Genomic DNA, 26,462 nt, shown 5'->3' with positions numbered 1-26,462 from the left:
ACAAAATTAATGACCTCCAGCCCTCAACAGGTACTAATTTATCTTCAAACACAAGCACCTTCACAGCTGTAAACAATATTAACCTAAATCTAATCTAAACTTTAAAAATAGCAATTTCATATAGTTTTATATAGTTATAGGGCAACATGCTGATATATAAACCTTCTGTGGATATGTTTCAAGTTTTCTCACACCCCTTAAAATAAAAAAGGCTACGTGACCCCCTGTAAATCTTTGGCGACCCCCAGGTTGGGAACCACTGCTCTATAGCCTCATTGTCCCCTTCATTGCTTTTGACAAGCTTGATAGTGTCAGAAGAAAGTTACTGTGGGATGTTCTTGTCCAGTTTGGCTGTCCAGTCAAAAAAGCAAATAAAAACACAACTGACAGCTTACTGCTGGAAAAATAGTTTATTAATGTGTCAAAATGGTTTTAAGAGTACAAAAGCTATAACATTTGTTACACACAGTAACAATGAATATATATGTAAATAGACAGAAGAAAACCATAGATTGTATAATTAAAAATAGCAGTCACATAGTCTCTGTGACGTCACCCATAGGTTTCTGAAGAGCCGTTGTGAAGCTCATTGAGGTCGGCTTTGGCAGTCCTGACTCCACCGGCTCCCGGCTCATCCAAAAATGGGCAGAGATGTGAAGATATATTGTCCAACACAGATAATTACATAAATAAGTGTTGATGTCCATTGTCGATCTTTCTCATAAACACTAAAGAAGATGCTGACCTAAAAGCTGCACTATCACCTGGATACTAAAGGTTAAATATACTAGATAAAACTGTTGGAACAGCTTGCATTCTGTTTCCCACAAAAACTTTATACATAACTGTAAAACATCTAAATGCGTATGCTTTGTGCTTAAAGTAGTAACTAAATCCATATGATGTAATTATTTTATATTATCCGCTAAGAAATTAACTGTACAAAATACTGAACATGTCTGAAATTTCGATAGCTGGCTCTCTTTACAGACAAAGATATATGGTTATTAAAGACATAAGGATGCTTTTCTGACATGTTATTCTGGCTTCCACCCATTTAATTATCTGTAGAATAAGTCATTACAGTAAGCACATCAGACGGCAGCATTATTACCAAGAGCTGTTCCTGGTTTAACTTCAGAATAAACAGCGTCAGCAGTTGCTGCAGGAGGTGATTTTCCTGTGAATGGAGGGATGTTTAGTTTTAAACAACTGCCAGTAATGTCATAATTAATAAAGATAATGAGCTGAACTGACAGGTACACTGAATGACAGTACTGCCAGCACATAGCAGAATATTATAGCTTTTACAGAATTTACTGATGTACTCTCAATGTATAAAATGTATAATAAAAATACATTACTAAAGATGCAAGAAATATGAGGAATGAATACAATAAGTAATAACAAACAGCTACCATTTTAAACATATCGAACACATTACATACAGACAGTAAATTGCACTGTGTCCAACACCAACATGTTGGATGATAACAACTGCAGGTGAATGCAGACTTTACCTACCTTTGTTTCTCTTGGCTTTGCCTTTATTCTGGTGGTTGACTTGAACATACATCAGATTGTCGTCTAAAACAGAAGTCAGATCTCAGGATTTGTTTGCTCAGCAGACACATACAGTACTGTGCAGCTGGATGGATGAATGGATTGATTGACAGGTAGATTTAAATTAAAGGAAATGTATTTGGGATTCCCTTGTACTTTTTCATGACAGTACAGTAGCATCAAAATATAACCACTTTAGTTGTCATCACCACACTGTCACCTTAGCTAATGTGTTATTTTTGTTTTCAGTTTTGTGCCAAATCTGTGATATGGAAGACAATTTGAAACAAATTACACATACTGTCCATGAAACAAGACAAACTTAGAAATACCCAGAAGTCTAAAAGGTTCCCAAATATGTGTGAGAATTGACAACTCTGGTGATGCAGAGTGGTAGTTTGTAGTATTTACCCAAGGTGACTGACATTAATTGAACTGCATGCTGACCCATAATGACCTCCTGTGTAACGATACGACACATTTCAATACAGATTCTGAGCATGATGGTTGGAACTGACGGTACCTGCAGTTGCTGTTTTCACATCAGAGTAAATAGCGCTCTCCTCTGGTTTCTTTTGCTTCCCTGTTAAAATAATCAGATTAATCCAAAAAGAATAAAACATTGTTCTTTAGATACTGCAGTTCAAGACAACGCTAATCTATTTTTAATTTATGGTAGGTTTTTAAAGTAGGCCTACTCACTCTTCTTTCCAAAGTTTTTAAGTTCAATCAAAGAATAAGTGACATCCTGGGATCCACCTGCATCTGAAACAGAAGCTACATATTTTTAATTACAAGATTTTATATCAATCATTCATAATCAGTCCCTTTAAATCATGCAGTTGTTCTGCCACAGCAAAACCTTTATAGTTTAAATGTCAAATCTCAGAATAATCATCAGACCCAACAACATTCTCTGATGATGAAAGTAATATAAACAAGAATAGGACAGACCATACAACTTGAGATGTATGTAACAAGATGATGTAGTAACTTCATGAAACAGAACTAACTTTAAAGTAACTCCATCATTATTGGTCAAATGTGTCATCAGAGGTGATATTTTCACAATGTTCACTGTTAATAAACAGGAGTCTACAGCAATGCTAGCAGACCTGTGAGGCTGCAGGTACAACAGAGCTTTAACACAAAGTACAGCAACCACTGATGTGAATGTCATAAACCACAATGCTGGATACATTTAAATTTTGACCTGCTGGTGGTCCTAGAGGAAAAGACAGAGGGTCACCAAAGTCACGATAGTTAGCACATATCTCCAAATGTATAGATTGCAGGTTCAAGACCTGTTTGGTAAAAGCTCTGAACATTATCTAGAAACAAGAATATTACTAATATTATTTTAAGTAATTTCATCTAGTTTTAAAACTTACAACTGAAGCAAATTTATTTATTTTCAGAACACACTTAAATTTGATCGTGTTATTTTTACATTGTGTGGGGATGAACTGTACCGTTTCCAGTGTCCTCAGAGCCTTTGATTGATTCATACAGAGGAGCATCACCTACAGAGCAGTGAACATCAAGCAAAGGTCAAAGTAATCTCATTAAACTTATGATACTATTTAAAGATCCTTATTTAAAATGTGTCTTTAAAATGTGTGAATATATACATATAAAACCAAGATTAGTTTAAATGCTAACCATGGAGATGAGTGGAGTAGTCATTACGTTGAGCTTCATTCTGGTTGACCACATGATTTGTGTTAGAGTCCTGATTGATGCTCTCAGACTGGTTTGATCTACAACATGAAGCAAATACAACACATATAAATAAGAACATGTAATGTATTGTTGTTATGTTCAAAATGAGAGAAGAGAGTGTTCAACCAACCTGATAAACCATGAACCTGTGAATAAAAGACATTTGTTGTTACATGGTTTTGTATTGTGAGTTGTTACAGTTCTATTATTATATACGTGTGTTTGAATAATAAAAGCAGTAGAGGAAGGTCTCACCTTTGGACGGTCTGTAGCGATACAACAGGAGCAGAAGAATGATGAGTATGATTCCACAAACCAGCCCAACAATCAACGCTACAGGAGAGGAAGAGCTTTCAGGCCTGGACACTGCTATAATAATAAATAATAACTGTTAATAAAGTTGTATAGTACTTTTCTGAAACTGAATGTAGGGCTTTAATAAAGATGAGAGTCATGTCACATCAAGCCCTAAAACAAAACATAATAATACATTTACAAATTTATAGGTATAAACAACACAAATGCACGAACACACACAAAAAATCCTGTTCCAAAGGAATAGTGGTTGACTGATATGGTTAATTAATGGCCGATGCCGATATTTAGAGAGCAGGGCTGTCGATGGCCAATATAGGATGCTGATATCAAAACAAAGAAAAGTCATGTATAATTGGATTCTATAGGAAATTCAAGCATACGTTTACATCACTATATAACTATATATAACTATAACCGAGTTAAAGTGTGGGGTTCAAAACCAACTTTGTCACCACCTTGCCTAAAAGGGAGAGTGCTAATGTCTCGGCCGAACGATTACACACATTAATACACAAGTAAACATTTAGAATAAAATAATTACTATCATGACTATCACAATCACTGATACAGATGCTTTCTTGAGCTCAGAAGGAAACAGTATGTTCTACTTAATGCAACAGGTTAAAAAACTAAAGCTATTTCGAATTCAGCTCAGTATTTGCCTCTAAGTTTCTTCCTCAAACAGAAACACAGTTTACATGAAAGAAAATGCAGAAAAAGTTTAATCCTACTCACCATTAACTGACATCCAACTCTGTGCTGACACTTGTTGTGAGTATTGACACTTGTAGAAACCCTCATCTGACTTTGACACTGCAGAGATATTCAGCTCCCTTCTGGTATCATTTTGAATCAGTTTCTCATTTAGATAGAAAAACACATTGGACTCAAATGTTTGTCTTCTCAATCTGCAGCTCAGACTAACAGAATCTCCCTCAGTCACAGGATGGACAGGGCTCACCAGGATAATATCTGTTTCTGTAAAACAGTCAAAGAATATGAGGTTTCAGTCAGATCAGCTGGTTGAATTCACACATCACTGATATATTTTACAGAGTGATCATAAAGTCTGATGTTTTATCTTTTGTACATACAACTTATGTGTCTGTAAAGTATAATTTTACCAAATAAACAGCAGGTGTCTACAAGGTCCTACAAACTACACTGAAAACTTAAGTACAGATCACCCATAAAGCTACATAAATCTACTGTATACTACATCCAATCCTCATCATAATAAGATGATGAAATGGTTTTCAGTCTCTGTAGGAGAGATGTGTGACTGAGCTCTCTGTGGAAACAGAATGAGATAAAAGCTTGGACTGTGCTGATGTACATGGTTAAATATCAATAAAAATATTTAACTATGTTTATTAATTAATTCAATAATTATTAATAGAATTGTTTTGGTGGTGGCCAGTATAAAGTATTCAAAGATTATTATTTGGCATTATCTGTGTTTGACCAGCACCTGATTGAATTATACTGCTGTACTGAGAACTTCTGATTGTATACCTTATTGCATATTATTTGTGTAGTACCCTGCTACTGTTGGTTACATTTTGTTTATTTTATGAGGGTTTTAGTTAACAAATATATAAATTACTACTGATGTGAGATCAGTTGTGTTTAATACAGGGAAATGTATATTTGCTATGTTTTTTAGAAGATAATGAATTTTCCTGTGTTCTGAGCAGTCCTTGAACGCCTCCTGCCGTATGTTTTGTTGTTTATTTGAGTATTCAGGTGTCAATCTGTCATTTGTCCAATCAGGGTCTATTAGGGATGAGTATGGGGTAAACTACCGGATTCTGAGAGGGCGGGATTAAAGAGAGAGACGGAGAAACACTGTGCTGTTCATAAGTTTATAAAATAGTGTTAAAGTTACTTTATTTCTTTAATTAAAAACGCTGAGGGTGTTTATGAGTCTGGACTCTGCTAAGAGGACGAAGAAGACAAGTGCCTCGTGTGGACTGTTGCTAGGACGAGCATTAGCCGTTGCTATGGAGGAGCACAACTTTCATCAGCTGCCAGTGGACAGAGGTTTTGAACTAAACAAACAACGTTTCTATCCAGTGTGAGTATAATCAAAAAGATCTTCATATGAGCTCCAACTGCGCGCCAGCATTCATGGTACCATAAACTGAACAAAGTAAAAACCCCGGGTATTTTCTTTATTTTATTTACATTTTATTTGGGTCATGTTGAATAAATGTTCCCCTATTTTTGTTGCATTGAAGCTGTGTGTGTACTAATTATTCATATTGCAAATCATTGTGTGTTTTTATGTACTGAAAAGGAAGGTGGTTATTAAAAAGTATGTATGGGAGTTAACTGAACTTGGCCTCTCGGATCAGATTATCTAGTCGAAGTAAATGCAGAGAAATGTCATATTTAGTAGGCTCCTACCAATTCACCTCCCATGCTAAATTGTTTAAAGGTAATCAAGGTAAACATTTTGTTACAAATTAGAATTGAGTAGGAGGGCTACATTTATTTGTAAAATAATCTTTAGGAACAACAATTCAACAACATGGATATTGAACTTTTTGTAATGTAATGTAGATGTTGTACACAACATAATTCTAATATATGCTGAAACACATAATGAGATGTTTAAAATCATTTATAAAAGAAAATATAATGAAACCATACTCTGTATAGTGATGTTGACGGCGTTGCTGAACTCTCCTGATCCAGACTCACACCAGTACACTGCATCACTCTGCTGGTTACTGTATACTTTGCATGTGGATCCAGTCATTCTCCCCCAGGAGGAGCAGTATGACCAGTAGCTGTTCTCAGGAAACCTCATCACTCTCCACTCAGTAGAGTTTCCCTCACAGTTCACTGAGACAGAGTCAGAGGTGAAGTGTTGCACTCTGTCAGGACTCACTGTGAGAGACGCTGATGGATGAAAATCTGAAAAACAACATGTAATAATGGATCAAACAGAGCACAGTGTTTTTAAGATTAATAATGTCATAATATTAACTTGCTATTATAGTTTATTGTTGAGGATTAGTGCAGACATTGCAACACAGTGCAGTGATTTTGGTGAAACTATGATTTCCATCTTGAAAACTTGCTACTATTTGATTACATTTTAAATGATAAATGTCCTTTACTTATCTTTAAAGATACAGGGGGATTCATGTTGCTGCATTGTCTCTATACACGCTCAGTGTTTTCCTCTTATTGATCAGATTTGTCTCAGATGTCCAGCAGTTTGTTTATCTTGTATATTAACCTGCCTGTTGACTCATTGCAAAGATGAGTTAAGTTTCAGTGAAAATCTCTTATCTCTCTTTTTGGTGTTTTTCGGGATGAAGTTAAAGTGTGAGGACAGAAGGAAACAAGAAAATTCTGCCCAGTCCAGTAAGAAACACCACATATTAAGGTGGAAAGCTGGAAATATCAAAGTTTTCTTATGCTCGAACTGCTACCAACAGCGGGATTATTGCCAAGCAGAGAATCAACCGCATGTTTGCCCTCTCTAACCAACGTCAATTTATCTCTCTGCAGTTCAACCGACAGTACTTTCTCCATCTCAGTACCCTGTCGCATATTTTCTACAGTGACTTTTTTCTCCATCTCTGATTTCATGTGCAACACAAGCAACTATTTCTGCTGCTCCAAAGTGAATCTAGCACCAGGACTCTTCAGTACGGAGGAAGGACCAACCTCTGCAGGGCCCAACAGAGACCGCTTCTTCCTACAACAGTAACACATTCATCTTTAACAAATTAATTTAAAGTATAAATCACTATCTATTTTACTCTTCTATCCCCAACATCAGCTTTATAATAGTCAGCTATTTTAACCAACTGATCCTTTGTACACTCATCTAAAACCTATTCAGCTAGAAACGCTTTTACAACTTCATCACAAGAGCACACAGGAGAATGGGAATGCAATGTGTTAGGACCCACCAGTGCGCACAAAAGGCAGACACAGCCTCCTACTGGGCTTCTCTCTATCTGACTACCTAACCAAGAATCTAGCTCCATAACTCCCCTCTAGTCTTCATGAGGAGGTACTCGAGCACTGCAGCCCGCTGGTCCAAGAGAGGCGACCAAAAGAACAGCAACCACCTCGAAACCACGGATGTCTAGGGTGGCCATTTAGTACGGCTTTTAAATGCCCTGTCTGTGTGTGAAGTCGGACACTCATTTGTCCTCCTTTTGAGAAAATAACTAAAAATGTCGCCTTTTGACACATTACCTCGTTAGTTTAATACTTATTGGCTAAAAATCTGTGTCAAAATAAGTAATTTCATTGGTTACATTTTCGTGTGGTGACCTATAAACACATGGCTAATTTAAATATTCAAATGAGCCATGTGTTGATTCACCACGATCACCGCAGTTGCTAGGTTACCACCAGGCTGTCAATCAAGCTCTCAGACAGAGAACATAACGTGAGCTAACGTCGGTTGTTGGACTGAAATACTGAAAATGCTCATACTCATATGTAGATAGGCAAATCCTATACATCTGAAACAGAAGGTGCTGTATTTGTTTTCCCCTTTATCTATCCAGATAAGAACATTAAGAACAGTTTCTGTATGATGTTTATTAGACCTATGTAATCTGAATTGGAAGGGCACGTTGTCATGAGCTGTATCTTGTATATTTATTATTAGCTATGTGGTATGTGTATGTACCTTTATGTAATCTGGTGGAAAAACATTAACATTTAAAACCGGATCATACCAAACAAATATCTGCTTGCGTGTCCCCGTGTATGCAAAGTGTCCTCCTTTTTGATGTGAAGGAAATGGCCACCCTACGGATGTCTCAATGTACACACCAATTATTTGTTAACATAGGTGTTAGTTTTCAATAAATAATTTTACATTACGATTTTGGGGCCAAACGATCTCAAAACTAATAAAATCGGGGGGAAACGATTTTCTTTTTCATTTTCTGTTGTGAAACGTTGTATAGAAAAAAGCTGTGTCCCAATTCAGGGGCTGCGTATTTCGCGCATGCGTATTTCCGTCCCTCCCCCACAGCATGCACTGCACATGCGTCATGCGCTCGGTATACTCGCCGTTCCCGACCTGTCGCGAGACAATGTGAAGTCACGGGAGCGCCTTAACTATTTATACTTGCGCCGGTGGTCGCGACACTAGTTGCAGTCTTCTCCTGTCACGTTGTTTTCGTTTGAACAGGTAACGCGGAGACTTACAAATGTTTATGGGGAAAGGAAAGTGTAACTGAGGACTTCCTTGCAAAGTGTTTTTGACAAATGTCCACTAAATGCAGCATGTTTCTGAAGTTTAAAAAAATAATCGTGATTTCAATTTTGACCCAAATAATCGTGATTATGATTTTTCCCTAATCGAGCAGCCCTATGTTGGTCACAGACAGAAAATAGATGACATAACATCTGCTTCTTGAGAGGACAGACAGAAACAAACTGACCTCCAGACCAGACAAACTTGGGTTCACTATCATCAGTGTAATACACTGGATCTCCTCTTCCAGCTCTGCACTTATATCCTGCTGTGTGTGTCTGTCCATGTACGATGTAGGAATCCTGTTCAGTCCCATTGCTGCTGCCAGGTAGCAGCTCAGAGCTGTAGTAGTAGTGGATGATAGATCAGGAACAGTCTTATACCAGTAGAACCTCCATCCTGCAGATGGATGTTCAACCTCACAGTTCAGAGTTACAGAGTCTCCAGGACTCAGCCATAATGGAGACACAGTGAGGACAGACTGAGGTTCTGTTGGAAAGTGATTTTTCAGAATGTAAACATGTATCAATAGTGGATCAAATGCATCCTGTACAATCAGTACATACAAACTTGAAGATTTACTTTACTTAAAACACATATCAACCAAACAGCCATTTAGTGAACTGTATAATATTAAAATAAATATGATGAGACTTACTGTCTAATACTGTCAGTTTGATGGGATCACTCCAATCTGTTGAAGACTGTTGAGCATGTTTCATTCTGCCCTTACAGCTGTACTCTCCACTGTGGGATACAGTAGTAGACCAACTACTGTGTTCATTTTGATTTGAAGGTTTTCTTGAGCTGGTTGTTTTCCATTCATACGTCCACTCAGTGTCTCCTCCGTCCTTGATCTCACATCTGAGAGTGATCTTCTCTCCTCTGTATATTTCAGACCAGTTTGGTTGCAGAGTCACAACAGCCTTGTTTGCAACTGTTCACAGGAAAGACACAAAAATGAGAACATCATTCCATAGGCCTATTTATAAATAATTAATTATGAAAACGAGATAATTATAGGTTTCAAAAATAAATTCCAGACTCACTAATTTTGTTGATACTGATTGAATCACTGTACTCTGTGTAGTAAACTGGGTCTCCCTCTTCCTCCTCTGCACCAGTAGAGTCCTCCCTGTGAGACACTGATTCGTCCAGTTGAGAGGAAGACAACATCTGGTGTGGTCAGAGGTTCAGAGGTTTTCTCTCCTCTGTACCAGAAGTATTTCCAACCAGATGATGATGGGTTCACAGAGCAGGTCAGGATCACACTGCCCCCTACAGGAATGTCTCTGCCATCATCTCTCAGTTGGGCCTTTGGTCTCTGTGCTGTTTAATTTAGAACAAAGACACAAAAAAGGAAATTACTGTCACTGTGATTTAATCCAATGTAAATAGAGCAGCCCCCACAGGTAAGAAATGTTAACATGCCTTTAATGTATAGACTGGATACACAATAGTTTAATTCTTGAAAAGGAGCCCTGTTGCTGTTTCTGGTCTGTATCTGTAATGTAACTAACCAGGAGCACAATTCACCACATTTGCAACAAGAAAGCAGCATTTTGCAACATGAGATATTTTCCTAATTTTTAAGCAGCAATTTAAACAAATATGATAGTTTGGTGAGCCCTATAGGGACTTGCAAATCTATCAGCAAGCAGAAATCATTTGTGAAATGTGACACTGCGTCATTTGTGATCTGTGTGAATAACATGATAAATCTTTTTTGTGTTTGATTGTTTGATTAAAGATTCAGCATGTTGTTATGACTCTGTATCATATTTGTATTTGAGTGATTGTGAGTGTTTGTGCTGTTCTCCCTCCTGTCTGAGGGTGGTGCTCTTCACACTGTTCTGTGTTTTCCTCAGTTTGTTGAATTGCAGGTTGTGGCTGGTGATTGGACAGGAGAACAAATGTGGTTACTTTAAAATGGAACTTGCTGATGCTGGCTTCATTCTCTCTTTTCCCTGACTGTCAATCAAACTGTGCTGTGCCAAAATGTGTCGTGCTACCAAGTGTCTAATCTGTGAAGTATCTTGTAAAAGAGCAGACCTTACAGCTCTTTGGGTAAGAAAACCTTTTTGTTAATTTATTTTCCCCTGTTTATGTTAAGGACGAAGTGTTTTCTTTTGTTTTCTTTTAGATAAGTATCATAAAATGATACATTGTTATGTTTATTGTTTTGGCCGTGCTCTCCCCAACGCCTGCTCTATCCTGATTATATTCAGAAATCAATTCTGTTTGGACTGCATCTGCTGTAGCACTGGTTATCCTTGGGAATGGGGAAAGAGAGGATTAATTTTTATTGTATGCTCACGTTCCTCCTGGGCCAAGCAGAGCAATGTGCTGCTATATCTTTCATACTCTTTCTCAAGTCCTGTTTTGCACAAACCTAGAAATTCTATGAATTTACTGAATAAAATAAATATATAAAATGTTAGTTGTATAATAATTTGCTGCTACTGAATGTGACATTTGTGAAGGCAAAAACCTTTGTTCAAGTGTAGAAGAGCTAAGCTTTTATTTAATATAGCTTCTATTTATCCTTTATATGTACCCACTCATCCTTTGCAGGGTCTTAGGGAGCTGGATCCTATCCCAGCTCATGCTGGGTGAGAGCAAGGTTACACCCTGGACAGGTTGTCAGTCTATCAAAGGGTTAATACATTACACAAACAACCATGAACACTAACTCCTGCAGGCAATGTAGATTAGCCAGTTAGGCAAATAATCTTACTAACAGTTGATCAACCAAACCAGTGAGTTAACTCAAGCAGTTGCATTGAAGTTAGATTTGTAATAGAACCTTCTTACTGTTGGGGAACAGTGCTAACTGCACCATTGTTCTACCCGATAAGTAACTTTATTATTCTTTGTTCATTAGAGTATATTTATCTGTGAATATTTATATTTCAAGAGAATACTTTGATTACTAGATACTTTTTCAGTTCCCATGCAAAAAAAATGTTGTTTTACTGAGCTAACATTAAGAGACCCTATTATTGTTGGAGCGAGAAATGTTTTTATTTTTGATAAATAAAAACCCTTAAAACATGACATTATCATTATGAGTCAATGACAGTCCAACTTACATGATACAGTCAGTCTGATGTAGTCACTCCAGTCTGTGGAGGAATATGAGTCCATCCTACCCTTACAGCTGTAGTCTCCACTGTGGGACCACTGAGCACTGATAATGCTGTATTCATTGTTTGTTTGAATTGTGTTTGATTTGACAGGCGTCCATTCATACGTCCACTCAGTGTCTCCTCCGTCCTTGATCTCACATCTGAGTGTGATCTTCTCTCCGTTGTATATTTCAGACCAGTTTGGTTGCAGAGTCACAACAGCCTTGTTTGCAGCTGTTCACAGGAAAGATACAAAAATGAGAACATCATTCCATAGGCCTATTTATAAATAATTAATTATGAATACAAGATAATTGTCTGTTTCAAAACGAATTCCAGACTCACTAATTTTGTTGATACTGATTGAATCACTGTACTCTGTGTAGTAAACTGGGTCTCCTCTTCCTCCTCTGCACCAGTAGAGTCCTCCCTGTGAGACTCTGATTTGTCCATTTGAGAGGAAGACAACATCTGGTGTGGTCAGAGGTTCAGAGTATTTCTCTCCTCTGTACCAGAAGTATTTCCAACCAGATGATGATGGGTTCACAGAGCAGGTCAGGGTCACACTGCCCCCTACAGGAATGTCTGTGTCATCAGCTGTCAGTTGGGCCTTTGGTGTCTGTGCTGTTTCATGTAGAACAAAGACATAAAAAAGGAAATTACTGTCACTGTGATTTAATCCAATGTAAATAGAGCAGCCCCCACAGGTAAGAAATGTTAACATGCCTTTAATTTATAGACTGGATACACAATAGTTTAATTCTTGAAAAGGAGCCCTGTTGCTGTTTCTGGTCTGTATCTGTAATGTAACTAACCAGGAGCACAATTCACCACATTTGCAACAAGAAAGCAGCATTTTGCAACATGAGATATTTTCCTCACTTTCACGCAGCAATTAAAACAAATATGATAGTTTGGTGAGCCCTATAGGGACTTATCAGCAAGCAGAAATCATTAATGAAATGTGACACTGCCATTCCTATATATGACTTTATTAATATCATATATATCATATAGTTAAGGACGTCTGTTGCTGTGTTTCTGTACTGTAACTAGACAGAAGCACAATTAACATAAATTTACAATGAGCATGATACATTTTGCAACATGAGATATTTTCCTCATTTTTACAAAGTAATGAAAACAAATATACTTTGAGTCCTATAGGAACTTGCAAATTTATCAGCAAACAGAAATCATTTGTGAAATATGATGCTGCCACCATTTGGATCTGTGTGAATAACTTAATGAAGGTTTGTGTTTTGATTATTTGAATAACTGATGTGTGTTTTGCTCAGTATGTTGAGTTGCAGGTGGTAGCTGGTGATTGGATGGGAGACTGCTGATACCTTCTTACCTACACCTGCTGGTGCTGGCCTGGCTTCACTCTTCCCTGACTCTCAATCACACTGTGCTGTGCCAAACTGTGCCGTGCTACCAAGTGTCTCATCTCTAACAACACAAAATGTAAATACCTTCTAAAAGAGCAGACCTGATAGCTGTATGGGTTTTTTATTTATATATATATACGTATGTGTGTGTGTGTGTGTGTGTGTGTGTGTGTGTGTGTGTGTGTGTGTGTGTGTGTGTGTGGAGAAGGAGGGGAATAATTTTATGTTATGTCTCCCAGGTCTTGTTTTGCACAAACCTAGAAATGCTACAAATGAATAAAATAAAATAATTATATAAATTATCAGTTGAATGATAATTTGCTGCTGCACTGCTGAAAGCTACATTTGTGCAGGAACTTTATCAAAAGCTTGTGTTCAGATAATGAAGGGCCAAGCGAATACTGAGACTGTGGTTTGTCTCTTTTTTTTCCTTTTTTTTTTTACAATAAAGCAGTATAATACCTGCTATCTACTTCTCAATTGTCTGTACTCACTGATCCTTTGCAGGGTCAGAGGGAGCTGGATCCTATCCCAGCTCACACTGAGTGAGAGCAAAGTTACACCCTGGACAGGTTGTCACTCTATCAAAGGGTTAACACATAACACAGAAAACCATTCATACTAACACCTACAGGCAATACAGACTAGTTTATTAAGTGTTTGATCTAAACTAATCTTACCACTGACTAACCTAACCTGGGAGTTAACTCAACCAGTTGCCTAAAGGCTAGGTTCATACTGAGGACCTTGGAGCAACAGTGCTGAACTGCACCATCGTCCCTATAAGTTACGTGACTATAGTTACTTCCTGTACACTTCCCTCTGAATTATATTTCAAAAGGTGAAGTACTCGGATTACTGAATCCTTTATCCGTTATTTTGTTCTTATGCTAAAAACAATCAGAAATTCTTACTGAGCTAACGTTAAAAGACTTGTGAAATGTTTCCTGATGTTTTATTGAAATGAATTCAAACCTGAAAATATGGCATGTTCAGTATAGATAACAGACAGTCCAACTTACATGATACAGTCAGTCTGAAGGGATCACTCCACGGTGTTGAGGAAAATGAGTCCCGTCGACCCATACACCAATAATTTCCACTGTGGTACTCAGTAGCACTGCTAATGCTGTATTCATTGTGTGTTTGAGAGTGTGTGTTGATTTGACAGGCTTCCATTCATACATCCACTGAGTGTTTCCTCTGTCCTTGATCTCACATCTGAGAGTGATCTTCTCTCCTCTGTATATTTCAGACCAGTTTGGTTGCGGAGTCACAACAGGCTTTTCAACTGTTCATGTTCAAGAATTCACAGTAAGAATACAAACATGATAAAACATTAAATCTACATAAAACAAAGTGTTAGCCATTTTATCCATCAGTAATTATTAATATAAAACCATTTTTAATTCTGTTTCAAAAACAAATGCCATACTCACAAATTTTGTTGATACTGATTGGATCACTGTACTCTGTGTAGTAAACTGGGTCTCCTCTTCCTCCTCTGCACCAGTAGAGTCCTCCCTGTGAGACTCTGATTTGTCCAGTTGAGAGGAAGACAACATCTGGTGTGGTCAGAGGTTCAGAGGTTTTCTTTCCTCTGTACCAGAAGTATTTCCAACCAGATGATGATGGGTTCACAGAGCAGGTCAGTGTCACACTGCCCCCTACAGGAATGTCTCTGTCATCAGCTCTCAGTTGGGCCTTTGGTCTCTGTGCTGTTTAATTTAGAACAAAGACATAAAAAAGGAAATTACTGTCACTGTGAGTTAATCCAATGTAAATAGAGCAGCCCCCACAGGTAAGAAATGTTAACATGCCTTTAATTTATAGACTGGATACATAATAGTTTAATTCTTGAAAAGGAGCCCTGTTGCTGTTTCTGGTCTGTATCTGTAATGTAACTAACCAGGAGCACAATTCACCACATTTGAACCTAGCAAGTTAATTTTATTGTGATGCCCCACTGGATGCATACATAAATGCAACATGGCTTTCCAAATGTAAACACTGTCTGTGCAAAATAAGAGAACAACTTCAACTTTCACTGTATTAATACTGAAAAGAGCGCTAACACTAATCACTAGCTTTGGTTAATGTGTTTAATTGTATTATGCTCCTGAAGGAGTGCTAATGTAAATTCTAAACCAATTGTTAGTTTGGTTAAGGAACAGCTCATAGCAGGGTAAAATATTTAAGGTGCATTGCACTTATTTTGTGTTAATATTAAAATCATTCAGCTTTAAATTGTTTGCTTGTTAGCCACAGTTAGCAACCAACCAGTCTAGTTGTTGTTGTTATACGTCATCTAGAGCGCGCCGGTAAACGTCCCATGCTGCGTTCATGCAGGCTCGGAAATGCTGAAGCCAACAGAACAAACATCGGTTATAAAAACCCGATACCGATAATTCCCGATATTACATTTTTTTAGTGAATATCAGCCCATAATATCGGACATCCCTAATTGTTTGATTAAAGATTCAGCATGTTGTTATGACTCTGTGTCATATTTGTATTTGAGTGATTGTGAGTGTTTGTGCTGTTCTCCCTCCTGTCTGAGGGTGGTGCTCTTCACACTGTTCTGTGTTTTCCTCAGTTTGTTGAATTGCAGGTTGTGGCTGGTGATTGGACGGGAGAACAAATGTGGTTACTTTAAAATGGAACTTGCTGATGCTGGCTTCATTCTCTCTTTTCCCTGACTGTCAATCAAACTGTGCTGTGCCAAAATGTGTCGTGCTACCAAGTGTCTAATCTCTGAAGTATCTTGTAAAAGAGCAGACCTTACAGCTCTTTGGGTGAGAAAACCTTTTTGTTCATTTATTTTCCCCTGTTTATGTTAAGGAGGAAGTACGATGCCTGTGTTTTCTTTTGTTTTTTTTTAGATAAGTATCATAAAATGATATATGGTTCTGTTAACTGTTTTGGCCATGCTCTCCCCTACACCTGTTCTACCCTGATTTGGCATAAATTAATTCTGTTTGGACTGCATCTGCTGCAGCACTGGTTATCCTTGGGAGTGGGGAAAGAGGGGAGTCGTTTTTCTTTCATGCTCACGTTCCCCCCATAGGCCGAGCATAACAATATGTTGATATTACATTCAGACTTGTTCTCAGGTCCTGTTTTGCACAAACTTGGAAATTCCATGAAATCATAAAATAAAATAAATATATAAAATGTTAGTTGTATGATAATTTGCTGCTGCACTAGTAAAAGTTACATTTATGTAGGCCCTTTGGCAAAAAAGGAAATTACTGTCACTGTGATATTGTCCAGTTTAAATAGTGCAGCCCCCAAAGGGAAGAAATAGTTTAATTTGTAGACTTTAACTTTCATTAAGTTATATTATTAATACTAACATTGAATTGAATTCATACACTGCATATATACTAATTTAATTCTGACAAAGGGCGCCTGTTGCTGTTTCTGGTCTGTATCTCTGCTGTAACTAACCAATTCATGCAATTTACAATAAGCAAGGTACATTTTGCATCATGAGATATTTTCCTCATTCTGACACAAATATCAAAACAAACATAAAGATTCAGCATGTTGTTATCACCCCCAGTCATATTTGTATTTTAGTGATTTCTGTGCTGTTTCCCCTCCTGTCTGAGGGTGGGGCTCTTCACCGTCTCTTCTCTGACCAACCAGACCGTGCAGTGCTACTAAGTGATTGATCTCTGTTGAATACAATTTAAATATCTTCAAGAAGAGCAGTCCTGGGAGCTGTATGGGTGAGAAGACCTTTTTGTTGATCTATTTGTCTTGTTTATGTTAGGGGGGAGGTAAGATGTCTGTCTTTTGTTTTCTTTGGTGAGTTAGGTAAATTAGTCTGTAAAATTATACGTTGTTATGTTTATTGTTTTGGCTGTGCTCTCCCCAACGCCTGTTCTATCCTGATTATATTCATAAATCAATTCTGTTTGGACTGCATCTGCTGTAGCACTGGTTATCCTTGGGAGTGGGGAAAGAGGGGAGTCGTTTTTATTGTATGCTCACGTTCCTCCTAGGCCAGGCAGAGCAATGTGCTGCTATATCTTTCAGACTCTTTCTCAAGTCCTGTTTTGCACAAACCTAGAAATTCTATGAATTTACTAAATAAAATAAATATATAAAATGTTAGTTGTATAATAACTTGCTGCTACTGAATGTGACATTTGTGAAGGCAAAAATTTTGTTCAAGTGTAGAAGAGCTAAACTTTTTTTTTTTAATATACATTCTATTTATCCTTTATATGTACCCACTCATCCTTTGCAGGGTCTTAGGGAGCTGGATCCTATCCCAGCTCATGCTGGGTGAGAGCAAGGTTACACCCTGGACAGGTTGTCAGTCTATCAAAGGGTTAATACATTACACAAACAACCATGAACACTAACACCTGCAGGCAATGTAGATTAGCCAGTTAGGCAATTAATCTTACTAACAGTTGATCATTTATATTTCAAAAGAATACTTTGATTACTAGATACTTTTTCAGTTCCCATACAAAAATAAAATGTTTTACTGAGCTAACATTAAGAGACTTTATTATTGTTGGAGCGAGAAATGTTTTTGTTTTTGATAAATAAAAACATTTAAAACATGACATTATCATTATGGATGAAAGACAGTCCAACTTACATGATACAGTCAGTCTGATGTAGTCACTCCACTCTGTTGAGGAATATGAGTCCTTTCTACCCTTACACCTGTATTCTCCACTGTGGGACCACTGAGCACTGATAATCCTGTATTCACTGTGTGTTGGAGACTGTGTGTTTGAGCTGGTTGGTTCCCATTCATACGTCCACTGAGTGTCTCCACCTCCATCGATCTCACATCTTAAAGTGATCTTCTCTCCATAGTATATCTGAGGCCAGTTTGGTTGCCGAGTCACAACAGCCTTCTTTGCAACTGTTCATGTTCAAGAATTCACAGTAAGGATAAGAACATGATAAAACATTAAATCTACATAAAACAATGTTTTCTGTCTATTTATCCATCAGATATTATTAATATAAATCCATTTTTAATTCTGTTTCAAAAACAAATGCCAGACTCACGTATGTTGTTGATACTGATTGGATCACTGTACTCTGTGTAGTAAACTGTGTCTCCTCTTCCTCCTCTGCACCAGTAGAGTCCTCCCTGTGAGACTCTGATTTGTCCAGTTGAGAGGAAGACAACATCTGGTGTTGTCAGAGGTTCAGAGGTTTTCTCTCCTCTGTACCAGAAGTATTTCCAACCAGATGATGATGGGTTCACAGAGCAGGTCAGGGTCACACTGCCCCCTACAGGAATGTCTGTGTCATCAGCTCTCAGTTGGGCCTTTGGTGTTTGTGCTGTTTAATTTAGAACAAAGACATAAAAAAGGAAATTACTGTCACTGTGATTTAATCCAATGTAAATAGAGCAGCCCCCACAGGTAAGAAATGTTAACATGCCTTTAATTTATAGACTGGATACACAATAGTTTAATTCTTGAAAAGGAGCCCTGTTGCTGTTTCTGGTCTGTATCTGTAATGTAACTAACCAGGAGCACAATTCACCACATTTGAACCTAGCAAGTTAATTTTATTGTGATGCCCCACTGGATGCATACATAAATGCAACATGGCTTTCCAAATGTAAACACTGTCTGTGCAAAATAAGAGAACAACTTCAACTTTCATTGTATTAATACTGAAAAGAGCGCTAACACTAATCGCTAGCTTTGGTTAATGTGTTTAATTGTATTATGCTCCTGAAGGAGTGCTAATGTAAATTCTAAACCAATTGTTAGTTTGGTTAAGGAACAGCTCATAGCAGGGTAAAATATTTAAGGTGCATTGCACTTATTTTGTGTTAATATTAAAATCATTCAGCTTTAAATTGTTTGCTTGTTAGCCACAGTTAGCAACCAACCAGTCTAGTTGTTGTTGTTATACGCATCTAGAGCGCGGTAAAGCCCATGCTGCGTTCATGCAGGCTCGGAAATGCGAAGCCAACAGAACAAACATCGTTTATAAAAACCCGATACCGATAATTCCCGATATTACATTTTTTTAGTGAATATCAGCCCATAATATCGGAGGGCCGATATTATCGGACATCCCTAATTGTTTGATTAAAGATTCAGCATGTTGTTATGACTCTGTGTCATATTTGTATTTGAGTGATTGTGAGTGTTTGTGCTGTTCTCCCTCCTGTCTGAGGGTGGTGCTCTTCACACTGTTCTGTGTTTTCCTCAGTTTGTTGAATTGCAGGTTGTGGCTGGTGATTGGACGGGAGAACAAATGTGGTTACTTTAAAATGGAACTTGCTGATGCTGGCTTCATTCTCTCTTTTCCCTGACTGTCAATCAAACTGTGCTGTGCCAAAATGTGTCGTGCTACCAAGTGTCTAATCTCTGAAGTATCTTGTAAAAGAGCAGACCTTACAGCTCTTTGGGTGAGAAAACCTTTTTGTTAATTTATTTTCCCCTGTTTATGTTAAGGACGAAGTACGATGCCTGTGTTTTCTTTTGTTTTTTTTTAGATAAGTATCATAAAATGATATATGGTTCTGTTAACTGTTTTGGCCATGCTCTCCCCAACACCTGTTCTACCCTGATTTGACATAAATTAATTCTGTTTGGACTGCATCTGCTGCAGCACTGGTTATCCTTGGGAGTGGGGAAAGAGGGGAGTCGTTTTTATTTCATGCTCACGTTCCCCCCATAGGCCGAGCCTAACAATATGTTGATATTACATTCAGACTTGTTCTCAGGTCCCTGTTTTGCACAAACGCGGAAATTCTATGAATTCATAAAATAAAATAAATATATAAAAAGTTAGTTGTATGATAATTTGCTGCTGCACTAGTAAAAGTTACATTTACGTAGGCCCTTTGGCAAAAAAGGAAATTACTGTCACTGTGATATTGTCCAGTTTAAATAGTGCAGCCCCCAAAGGGAAGAAATTGTTTAATTTGTAGACTTTAACTTTCATTAAGTTATATTATTAATACTAACGTTGAATTGAATTTATACACTGCATACAGTATATACTAATTTTATTCTGACAAAGGGCATCTGTTTCTGTTTCTGGTCTGTATCTCTGCTGTAACTAACCAATGCATGCAATTTACAATAAGCAAGGTACATTTTGCAACATGAGATATTTTCCTCATTCTGACACAAATATCAAAACAAACATAAAGATTCAGCATGTTGTTATCACCCCCAGTCATATTTGTATTTTAGTGATTTTTGTGCTGTTTCCCCTCCTGTCTGAGGGTGGGGCTCTTCACCGTCTCTTCTCTGACCAACCAGACCGTGCAGTGCTACTAAGTGATTGATCTCTGTTGAATACAATTTAAATATCTTCAAGAAGAGCAGTCCTGGGAGCTGTATGGGTGAGGACCTTTTTGTTGATCTATTTCTCTTGTGAATTAGGTAAATTAATCTGTAAAATTATACATTGTTATGTTTATTGTTTTGGCCATGCTCTCCCCAACGCCTGTTCTATCCTGATTATATTCATAAATCAATTCTGTTTAGACTGCATCTGCTGTAGCACTGGTTATCCTTGGGAGTGGGGAAAGAGAGGATTCAACCCGATAAGTAACTTTATTATTCTTTGTTCATTAGAGTATATTTATCTGTGAATATTTATATTTCAAGAGAATACTTTGATTACTAGATACTTTTTTAGTTCCCATGCAAAAAAACAAAAATCTTTACTGAGCTAACATTAAGAGACTTTATTATTGTTGGAGCGAGAATTTTTTTTATTTTTGATAAATAAAAACATTTAAAACATGACATTGTCATTATGGATGAAAGACAGTCCAACTTACATGATACAGTCAGTCTGATGTAGTCACTCCACTCTGTTGAGGAATATGAGTCCTTTCTACCCTTACACCTGTAGTCTCCACTGTGGGACCACTGAGCTCTGATAGTCCTGTATTCACTGTGTGTTGAAGACTGTGTGTTTGAGCTGGTTGGTTCCCATTCATACGTCCACTGAGTGTCTCCACCTCCATCAATCTCACATCTTAGAGTGATCGTCTCACCACTGAATATCTGAGGCCAGTTGGGTTGAAGGGTCAAACTGGCCCTGTTGGAAACTGTTGACATCAGAAATGTCCAGTTAGGATACAAACAGGATTAAAAACTAAAAAAGTAAAATGTAAACAATGAACTATAATATATAATATTCCATAATAGTTAGTTATGTGGATGCATGTCATTGTATTCGGCAGCAACCTTTAAAAATAATATAAATACTACTAAACAGCTACAATGTTATTTAAAAGAAAGTCAAGTGCCAAGCAGTGTTAATAGCAGCAGCTTTTGAAGTAATAAAAGAGCTCACAGAGAGTCACAACAGTCTCCTCGACAGGTAGGCTTCTTGGTACATAACGGCTACCGTAGTTGCAATACGCATTTGAAAACGCGAGGCACTAGAGAGCACTTTTCGTTTGAATGCAAAATACCATTTCACCGCTAGATGGGAGAAATTCCTACACAGTGTCCCTTTAACGGAGTGGCTCCGTCTCCTTCACTGGAGCTCACGCTAGCTGCATCTGGGCTTGAGGTTGGGTTAGCAGCAGCAACAAGTGGCGTGTTAGCATGTGTTCCTGTGAGGTGCTTCATAAGATTTGAGTTGCTTGAGGCAGACGTGGATAAAGTTTTTTTTCCTGGGCATAGTGCATGTTACATAAACATTCTTGCCTTTAACTTCAGTAAGCGAGAAGTAGTGTCGGTACTTCCAGTTTGATATCGCTACCTTTGAATTTCGCTGGCTCGTCGCCATTGTCTCTGTCTTGTGTTTATAGTAGTAGTTAGACAGCGTGCAGTGAGACAGCGTGCAGTGAGACAGCGTGCAGTGAGACAGCGTGCAGTGAGACAGCGTGAGCAGGGCATCCGCCCACCCAGCCAATCATCATCGCATTTGCAACAGTGTCATCATCACCACCCTGCTCTCTCCCAGCAGCTGATGTGTGTCTGTCAGAAAGCCTGACACCGCTGCGCTTCATTCAACCAACTTATAGTAACGCAAGTAACGCGCCACTTTACGTTCTCAGTAACGGTAACGGCGTTGCAACGAGGGGAAAAGTAATTAATTAGATTACTCCGTTACTTAAAAAAATAACGCCGTTACTCCCAACACTGGTTCCCGGCCACATCAAATTCCTGGTGAAGTTGTATTGGATATCTTTTTCCTTCGGAATGGATCCATGAGGGAAAACAGTGCCACAAGTAAACGTGTGTATGAAGGCGCAGTACTAGCAGTAGTGTAAAGAGCAAGTCCACATCCAAACAAACACACAGGACTTTCCCCCCAGGAGACTGCTGTTTGAGTCCCATGTAAACAATGATTTGGTCAGATACACTCTTTTCCTAAAGCAAGCAAGCTTTATTTTGAAAGTGTAACCGGATGTTGCATATTCATTACAGCAAGTGAAATGGGACACTACCATGGTGGTGTATTACAGTCTTTAGCATGATACCACAGTGGCAAAAAAGGAGCTGCAAACAACAATAGAGAATATATAATATAATATAATATATAAGAATATAATAGAAGCCATCCATCCTGTTTAAAAACTAGAATAAAACAAGACAATCCATCTCAGCTACTGTAAAATATTCAGCAGAATGGTGTTTAATGTCAAGAGGGTCTACAAATACTGCATTCAGCTATCATGTGGTTTATCTGATTACAGATATTTATCAATAAAACTGAACAGCATGAAGGAATCAACATCAACTCCTCTATTGTGTCTGTACACACACTGAAGAAGGTCAAACAAATAGTCCATTCTCACTATGATAAGAATTTTTTTTTTTTTCCAAGAGGTACTGGGCTAACATCATTTATTAATTTATTAAGCAGATTAATAAACTCACCAGTTTCCTGAATGGTGACTGGATCACTTTCAGCTATGAGGACTTCTGGTTCCCTTCTCCATCCTCTGCAGGTGTATCTGCCTCCATGTGTGATAACTGTGTGTGAGTCATCAAGGTTTTCAGTCTGAAGAGGCGTTTTTGCTGAAGTGTCTGACGTCTGTCTGAACCAGTCATATTTGAGGCCAGCAGGATTCTCCACAGAGCATGTCAGTGTTACACTGCCCCCTGGTGGTATGATTGTCTTGTCTGCTGTCAGTGTGACCTGACGTTTATCTGCTGTTTAGTTTAGAGAAACAATAAAACAAGGAATTTACTGTAATGGATATGCTTTAAAAATGTATTTATAACACAATGGAAACACTTAAGTTGCACATGTTTATGTACATAATCAGACATAAAGGATCCTAAACGTCTGCAGCTGCTTGAGTGATGGCAGAGAGAAAACACACTGTAGCTTAAGACAACACATCCAAATAGACAGAACATAAGCAAGAAACATCAACATTTTGACAACACATACACGACTGCAAATAGACGATAGATAATGTGTGCTGAGGTTCATACATACATACAAATAGAGTAATAGAGTTTAGAATCTTTGCAAAGGAGCATTGACGCTGTTGTGGATGTTTGTAGTCTCCCAAACATTGTTTATAATTTGTCACCTATCCATTTGTGAAGCATTTCACTGTTTCTGACTTTGATCAGATAAATGTGTGAAATGAAAATTCCTTTCTATGAAGGTAACAGACTCTTTAGAAATATACAGTCTGACATCATGGTCAGTACAGCATCAGGCGTCCCTACATAAGCACATGAGGCACTAATCTAATCATTCTGTAATTTGTATTGATACACGGAGTGAAATGATACATATATAAAAGAAGACAAATGAAAATGGAGGAAGTGATCAAGAGTGATAAAGTAGGTGATGAATAGGAGATGAATAATTAATGAATAAATATATTTTTTAAATAGAAAAAAACAAGAACAATTGGTCACCTTCAGCATGTCCGTAGGGGAGTGTATTCAGCACTAAAATAAAGATTAAAACTTCATCAGACAATAATAAAGACATTTAAAATCCAGATGCAGTTTCAACACTAGCAACTATTATTCAATCAGCAGTATCAAACATTTCTGTGATGATATTCTGTGAGTAAGTAAGGTATGGAACTATTGCATTCATAGGTTTGACACTGTTCATCTGCATGTATGTACTGTACATGCATTGTGCAAAGTAATGTATTTAACACAGTCCTCCAGTCTAAACCAAACCAAATCAGAAACCAAGATTATTCCTAGAAAACTAACATGTTGACAAAAAACTCAGAGTCTGCCTCTGAAAGTCACAAAATTATAAAGTCACTGATGTACTCACAGAATAACCCCAGAACACAGAGCAAAGTGTGCCCCATCTTCACATCCAGCACCGACACTGTCACTCTGCTGCTCGGCTTCTGAGGAAATGTTTCTACTTTGCAATAATAAAACAGAGAGAGAGAGAAGTTACGTTTCATATAAATGTGAGTTTTTCATCAACTCCTCCTTCTGAGTATAGCCTGTTCTTCCTTCCCTTTTACAGAAAACTCAAACTGCAGTGGCTTTGACCGCATTGACATGTTCACACTTCCTGCCTACTGAAAAGATATATTAGCTTGTCTGTTGTACAAAGGTTTGTTTCTGGTCCCTAAAAATATTAAATTAAAAAATGTCATAAACGTAATAAATACATTGATAAAAATAATACACTAATATTATTACTATTAATACTAATGCTAATTTGTGCATGCTATACAGTGTATTCCAACTGTTCTTGTATCAGTGCCTGTATTGCAAAGAGTGCATTCAGAAAGTATTCAGAGTCAGACCCCTTTACCTTTTTTCATTTTATAATGTTGCAGCCGTTTTTATTCACTTTTTCCCTCATTCACTCAATATCCCATAATGACAATGGAAAAAAAAGAAAAACTTGAAATATCACATTGACAAAAGTATTCAGACCCTTTCTTATGAGATTTAGTTCAAGTTCCTCCCATTTCTTTTGATCATCTTTGATATGATAAATTCTCAGAGACTAATTCAAACACACATGTGCTTTGGCTCATTTCACATTCACTTCTGTTCGTGGGACTTTGGCTCAGTCACCTCCTGTGGGTGTTGTCATGACCAAACTTGAAAGTAAGATTTTACCATTATGTGTTGACATGTAAACATTCTGTGCTGGGCTGATGGGATACTTTTCTCTGCAGCACTTCACTTTGTGAAGCTGAAGAAATAAGGTTGAAACTGTTTGATTCAAACATTCAAAGCTTTATACAAAATGTACAATTTGTCAACCTTTTTTCTTTGTCCATACAGATCTTTTTACAGACCTGGAAGAAAACTACAAAAAGGCACATTCACATTTATAAGGTAGCATTTACCAAAGTATACAGCTATATATACAGATGGAAATATATTGGAAAAAAATTACATACACAATAACAATCACAACATGTAACAATTCAAACTGACACCTAGTAGTAGTATGTAGTCACTACCCAAGGTGACATATGTAATTGAACTAAATGCTGACCCATAATGACCTCCTGTCTGATGATTTCAATACAATCTCTGAGCATGACAGCAGTTCCTATCTTCACATCAGAGTAAACAGAGCTCTCCTCTGGTTCATGTTGCTTCCCTGTTAAGATAATCAGAAAAAAGCAATAACTTGTAGCACTTCAGGCCAAAACATCTCAAAACTATTGTCTATTTATTGCAATTATTTGGAGTACTCACCTTGTTTTCAAACATTTTTAAGTTCAATCGAAGCATCCATGGATTCATCTGAGTTTGAAATATACATTTTTGATTTTATGTCAATCACCTATAAAAAATCATGCATGGCTCAATAGTTAGCACACATCTCCCAACTTGAAGATTGCAGGTTCAAAATCTGGTTGGTAAAAGCTCTGTATGGACATTGCCAGTGTGGAGTTTTGTTATCTAGAAAAAGGAATACTAACAATATTATTTTAAATAATTTCATCCAGTTTTAAGACTTTTGGTAGCTGGATATGCAGAAATTGTTTTAATCCTACTCACCATTAACTGACATCCAACTCTGTGCTGACACTTGTTGTGAGTATTCACACTTGTAGAAACCCTCATCTGACTTTGACACTGCAGAGATATTCAGCTCCCTTCTGGTATCATTTTAAATCAGTTCCTCATTTCGATAGAAAAACACATTGGA

The 26,462-nt window shown here is 37.5% G+C and overlaps 1 pseudogene; it reads right to left on the bottom strand.

The window, feature by feature from the left end:
- Positions 1-395: 395 nt before the first annotated feature.
- On the bottom strand, positions 396-26,020 carry LOC127359106 (obscurin-like; annotated as a pseudogene).
- Between the last annotated feature and the right edge of the window lie 442 nt (positions 26,021-26,462).

This window comes from Dicentrarchus labrax, unplaced genomic scaffold (assembly GCF_905237075.1).
Source record: "Dicentrarchus labrax unplaced genomic scaffold, dlabrax2021, whole genome shotgun sequence".
Lineage (NCBI taxonomy): Eukaryota > Metazoa > Chordata > Actinopteri > Moronidae > Dicentrarchus > Dicentrarchus labrax.
This window is presented reverse-complemented; position numbering and strand designations above follow the sequence as displayed.